The sequence below is a fragment of the Alosa pseudoharengus genome, unplaced genomic scaffold, assembly GCF_046254945.1.
Source record: "Alosa pseudoharengus isolate Yale_2024_CS ecotype anadromous, Long Island Sound unplaced genomic scaffold, YU_APseudo_1.1 YU_APseudo_1.1_scf_17, whole genome shotgun sequence".
In the NCBI taxonomy this organism is placed as follows: domain Eukaryota; kingdom Metazoa; phylum Chordata; class Actinopteri; order Clupeiformes; family Clupeidae; genus Alosa; species Alosa pseudoharengus.
In genome coordinates, this window is record NW_027468640.1 from 2251428 (window position 1) to 2257652 (window position 6225).

The window sequence follows — 6225 nt, forward strand, 5'->3', positions numbered from 1 at the left end:
AGGAAAAGTAGAAGAGCAGGAAATAAAATAACAAGACCTAAAATAAGAAAGGTGGGGAGGGGGGTTTAATAAATACAAATACATAAATGCTTTAATGGGTTCATAAAAAAGGGAAAGTGTTGGGACAGTTATGCATTCATGGCCCAGAAGCGCCTTAAAATGTCCTGTAACCCATGTAGTTTAGTCCTGACTAATCTCAGCGCATCTGATCACTCTGTGCAGGGCCATTTTTATAAGAGTTGCTATTTCCGTACCAAGTTATTATGTTCCCAGAAATAACAGACTCTGACAGATCAGAAGGTCTTCACACACAAAAGACTGGTTTAGCCTTGAGTGTGTTCTCTTCCTGCAGGGCGGTTCTGCAGCTGGGAGTGTGGAACTGTGGTTCTAGTCCTGGGGGTTCTAAGTGCTGTTGTCAGTCTAGTACTGGTCATCCTGATCCTGACCAAGTGCAGAGGTGGACAGAACTCAGGTACATTAGAATGCCAGCACACCTGATAAGTCTCAGTCTCAGTCTAGTCCAGGTAAATTACAAAATGTTCTCAAGAGTGGATACAAGTCTGCTTGCATTTAGAACAGTAAACTTTACTGTGAATGCATGTGTCAATCTTAAATGAGATGTGATTGCATCATATCCTCTGATGAAGTTCTATTTGCTGATCTAAGTGATGTCATAATGAGATGAGATTGCATCATATCCACTGGTGAAGTTCTCTTTGCTAATCTAAGTGATGTCATAATGGGATGTGATTGCATCATATCCACTGGTGAAGTTATCTTTGTTAATCGAAGGGACCGTTCGTTATTTATAAACGGGATCACCGGAGGGATTTTGAGTGCTTCGATCAAAAGTTGCATGACCCTCCCCTACCTGCAATATAATTTTCAACGACACTCCAGCAGCATCTTCAAAAATGACATGACCCTCCCCGGCCAATTGTCAACGTGTTCCACCCACGATCTTACACGATATGGTAACACATCAACATATGCTACCGTCCTAAAATCAACCTCTGCTTTCTGATCTTACACATCACACTTCACCAAGATGGTGGCCATTTCAGTAGATTTACTCCCTAACATTGTTGTGGAAACACAATAAGCATGGAAACTAAATGCACACTTACTGCAACTGCATTAGCCTACTTGAAAAGTTACTCCTCTAGTAAGTATTCACATGAAATAAAACAATAAAGCATTGAGACCATTCAACAAAGCACACTGGGTAATAACTAATTCAACACATGAACTTGTTGCTATAGACTCGTCTCTAGGCTTCCTCAGTCATTGTAAAGCTGCCGAGGCTGAACATTATCCAAAACTCAATTTCTCAGACGAGCGTCAATTTGGGAGCTTGCTACACTCCTTCCTTCTCAAATGACTTGAAAAGGCCGTTTGCACAATTTCACAAATAATCAAAGGGACCGAAAAATACCTAACATGCCAACTTTTTCCGGGTTTATCATTTTAACGTTTCCCTGCTGTCTTGCCGTTTTAATATTTTCCCGTAGAATATCCCATATTACTGTACTACTCACATTAGTCCTGCATTCTGGCCTGTCTCTGTGTTGTCCTGTTGTTACCCCTTGCCCTTCCAGTGAAACAGATGTATTCAAATCATCGTTTTGCTTGCTTGAATGCGAACTCAGAGTGATGTTAACCTAGGCCTATTTAAGTTAACGACGTGGTTGTCGTGAGAGCAAGATTCATTAGCGCTTGCGGTGTTCGGCCGTAGGCTATGTCTACGTGCGCACCTGCCAGGCTACTCAGCTAGACAAAGAATTCCCCCTGTATATTCACTCCAAGTTGGCCTACCATAACTTACCAACTACACTGTAGACCATAAACTGGCTATTCATATGACCAAATGTATTTGTTCAACTTTATGAAGCAGAATTACGCACTGCTACTTGGAACGTAACACATTTTTGTTGGCAGGAGAGAGAATGACAGCGATTAACAAATTGCACTTGTTGCTGGTTACCAATAAATACTATATATTTTTTTGCAAACAACAAAAACAGAAAGGATGGAGACAGCAAAGCTAGAGATGGGCAGGAACAAGGTCAATTGGTAGAAATGCAAAACGTTAGGAGCTGGATGTGTGGATAAATGAAGCACAAGTATGCTTTATGTTAAGCATGCACACTGTTTAAAGTTAAGCTACACAGTAAACTACAAGTAAACCAAAGTTAAATTTAGCTTTTTTAGGGCTGAATAAAGTTGACCAAATGGATATAGGCTGTTAGGCGTGAATAAAGTAGGCTACTTTGTTGCTCCAACCCTTCCAACGTTAATGGGGACGAATGTTGACATTTTCCGTATTTTGCGTGAGAAACCCGGGAAATCTCCCTTATTTTCATTGTTCAATGTTGACAGAGCTATGGAACGAAAGAGAACGTTATATGGCGACAGAAATCAACAATCAAACAAGCCACTTTGATTTTGCTGTCTTCATTAATACAAAAGATGGGTGACCCTCCCTCCTAGACAAAAAAAAATTAGGTGACCCTCCCCTCAACAAAGAATAAAAAGACATGACCCTCCCCTATTTTCCTCCGGTGACCCCGCTTATAAATAACGAACGGTCCCTAAGTGATGTCATAATGGGATGTGATTGCATCATATCCTCTGGTGAAGTTCTCTTTGTTAATCTAAGTGATGTCATAATGGGATGTGATTGCATCATATCCTCTGGTGAAGTTCTCTTGTTCTCTCTGCTTCCTCCATTAGCCTCTGGTCATCACACATCATCTCCACCTGACCAGGTGAGTATAGGGCAGTGTTACGTCTCTGATGGGGTCTGACTGAAGTAGCTGTCTGTAGCTGTGTGTGTGTGTGTGTGTGTGTGTGTTTCGTCAGATGTGGTGAGAGCTGCGCTGCTCTCAGTGTCTGAAAACCTTCTGTTTATTTTATGTGTGTGTGTGTGTGTGTGTGTGTCGTTTTAGATGCAGGATTCAGACTCTCTGAACTATGCAGCTCTGAGTGTCTCTGCCAACAAGAAGAGAAGAAGCAACTTACAGACTGACCACTCACATGTGTTATACGCAGCCACTAGATAAGTGCTGAGTCACATGTGTTATACGCAGCCACTAGATAAATGCTGAGTCACGTGTGTTATACGCAGCCACTAGATAAATGCTGAGTCACGTGTGTTATACGCAGCCATTAGATAAATGCTGAGTCATGTGTGTTATATGCAACCACATGACTCAGCATTTATCTAGTGGCTGCATATAACACATGTGACACAGCATTTATCTAGTTGCTGCATATAACACACACGACTCAGCATTCATTCTAGCATTTATACTGGAATTGTAATTTGAAAATGTGTTTTTGATGTATGAATGTATTTTACTGACTGAGGTGTGATTGGGGCACAATTTCTGAGCACTGTGTTTGTGTTTGTTTGAGAGAAAAACCTCTAATGTCATAATTCAGCCTCAAGAATATTACAACATACATTGTAAACTGTCATCTTGTGTATTCTTTAATTAAAATAACTAAAGCCAGAACTTAAAGGGACACCAGACAACGTTTTCTTGTTAATTAATCATCTTCATAAGTCGGTATATGGTTAAATGACTCATTACGGGGCGAATGAAGGCTCTCTCGCCCGCCCCTACTGCCTGTAGGAAGAATATCCCACTTGCAAGTTCTTGTATCGTACCCGCCGACCGAAGCACTATTAGTTTACAGCACAGAGGCAGGCTAACGAAACGCTAGAGATTGTTGCAAACGTGTGTATAATGGCAGAGCCGGCGAAGAAGCAGCGAAAACCCTTGACGGAAGATGCAAAGAAAAGGAAAAGAGCTTCAGACCGAGCGAGGGGGAGTTTTGTAGAGAAAAAGCATCAAGCTTGCCTGGTGTCCCTTTAAATTACTCAATTGTCTACATCCAAAACGAGTCATCCATTTCTCTGAGTCAAACCCAACAGCACAGAAAGGTGATACTTGTTTAACACGAGTTCCACAAGGCAGAACCTGGGGCACGAGCACCAGGCCTTGACTAGGCTGGGAGTTAGTCACACAGACAGAACCTGCACCCATGACCCAACCAGACACGCTTGCATCAGAGTTAGCAGACAGAACCTGCACCCATGACCCAACCAGACACACTCACATCAGAGTTAGCAGATACAGAACCTGCACCCATTAGCCAAACAGACAACAAAATGGCGACCACGTGATATAAGCATATAGGCCAGAAGTTATCCACAGAGACACAGAACCCTGTTCTCCACCAGATCCCATTGGGTGCTGTCCAGGGTGCTGAAGCTGCTGGATCCCTATGGGAGGGAGGATCAGCTGGACAATATATATATAAGTGTAAGTATATATTCTCTTTTGATCCCTATATAAGTATAAGTATATATACTCTTTTGATCCCTGTATAAGTATAAGTGTATACTTTTGATCCCTGTATAAGTATAAGTATATATACTCTTTTGATCCCTATATAAGTATAAGTATATACTCTTTTGATCCCTGTATAAGTATAAGTTTATATACTCTTTTGATCCCTGTATAAGTATAAGTATATATACTCTTTTGATCCCTATATAAGTATAAGTATATATACTCTTTTGATCCTGTGAGGGAAATTTGGTCTCTGCATTTATCCCAATCCGTGAATTAGTGAAACACACTCAGCACACAGTGAACACACAGTGAGGTGAAGCACACACTAATCCCGGCACAGTGAGCTGCCTGCTACAACAGCGGCGCTCGGGGAGCAGTGAGGGGTTAGGTGCCTTGCTCAAGGGCACTTCAGCCGTGCCTACTGTAGGCCCGGCTGCCCCCAATAACAAGCTACCTGGCTGAAGCTAACCAGCCTATGTGAAGCAAGCCTCTTTTCACCATCATGGCTAATGCTAACTAGCTGAAGCTAACCAGCCCATGTGAAGCCTCTTTTCACCATCATGGCTAATGCTAACTAGCTGAAGCTAACCAGCCCATGTGAAGCAAGCCTCTTTTCACCATCATGGCTAATGCTAACTAGCTGAAGCTAACCAGCCCATGTGAAGCCTCTTTTCACCATCATCATCAGACATTTCAGACATATACTACTTTATGTGGTCATCACCAGACATATACTACTTTATGTGGTCATCATCAGACATGCTACTCTATGTGGTCGTCATCAGACATATCAGACATGCTACTCTATGTGGTCATCATCAGACATGCTACTCTATGTGGTCATCATCAGACATATCAGACATATGCTACTCTATGTGGTCATCATCAGTCATTGTTGCCCCCCCTCCACACACACACACACACACACCACTCACACTTCAGCATAGACCTGCAGGACAGGAAACCAAGATAGCAAAACCACAAAAACACACACTCACACATGTGCACTCACACTGGTCATCACACATCATCTCCACCTGACCAGGTGACACACACACACACACACACACACTGATAAGATATTGGTCTAAGGCTCCACACACACACACACACACACACAAACACACACACACACACACACTGATAAGATATTGGTCTCCAATAAATAAAGCTCCAGCCACAGTTGTGATTCTGATGTCTGGGCAAGTGCATCACCTCAGTCATGAAATGCTCGTACTCTGCTCTCATTTGAAATGACCAGAATGCGCTTAATGAAAGTTACCAAGTGTGTCTGCTGTCAGGTGTCCTTCAGAGTGAAGTGTGTGTGTGTGTGTGTGTGTGTGTGTGTGTGTGTGTGTGTGTGTGTGTGTGTGTGTGTGTTTGTGTGTGTGTGTGTGTGTGTGTGTGTGTGTGTTATGTGTTGTTGACTGCACATGTTCTTAGTTTGGCAGTGGAAAATTAGTGTGGTTTTTCTATTCTGGTCTTCAACTGCTCCCACCCACCCACACACACACAAACACGGACACACACACATGCACACTCTCTTACATACACACAGACACACTCACCTTAGACTTGCATGACAGGAAACCAATGCAGTCACACTACATACGCTTACATATACACGTACACATACAGACACACACACACACACACACACACACACACACACACACACACACACACACACACACACACACTCACTGTGGTCTAGAAAAGAGCACAACACAGGACAGTGACCACAACATAAAATGGCACTTTGATGTTTATAAATACACACACACACACACACACACACACACACACTGCAGGCATGTGTGCACGTGTGTGTGTGTGTGTGTGTGTGTGTGTGTGTGTGTGT

At 42.6% G+C, this 6225-nt stretch overlaps 1 long non-coding RNA gene across 1 annotated transcript; it reads left to right on the top strand.

Moving 5' to 3' along the window:
- The first annotated feature begins 352 nt into the window (after window positions 1–352).
- Window positions 353–3189, top strand: LOC143127905 (uncharacterized). Its single transcript, XR_012987721.1, has 3 exons — window positions 353–472; window positions 2734–2768; window positions 2949–3189. It is a non-coding gene; the product is annotated as an uncharacterized LOC143127905 (long non-coding RNA).
- Window positions 3190–6225: the final 3036 nt, after the last annotated feature.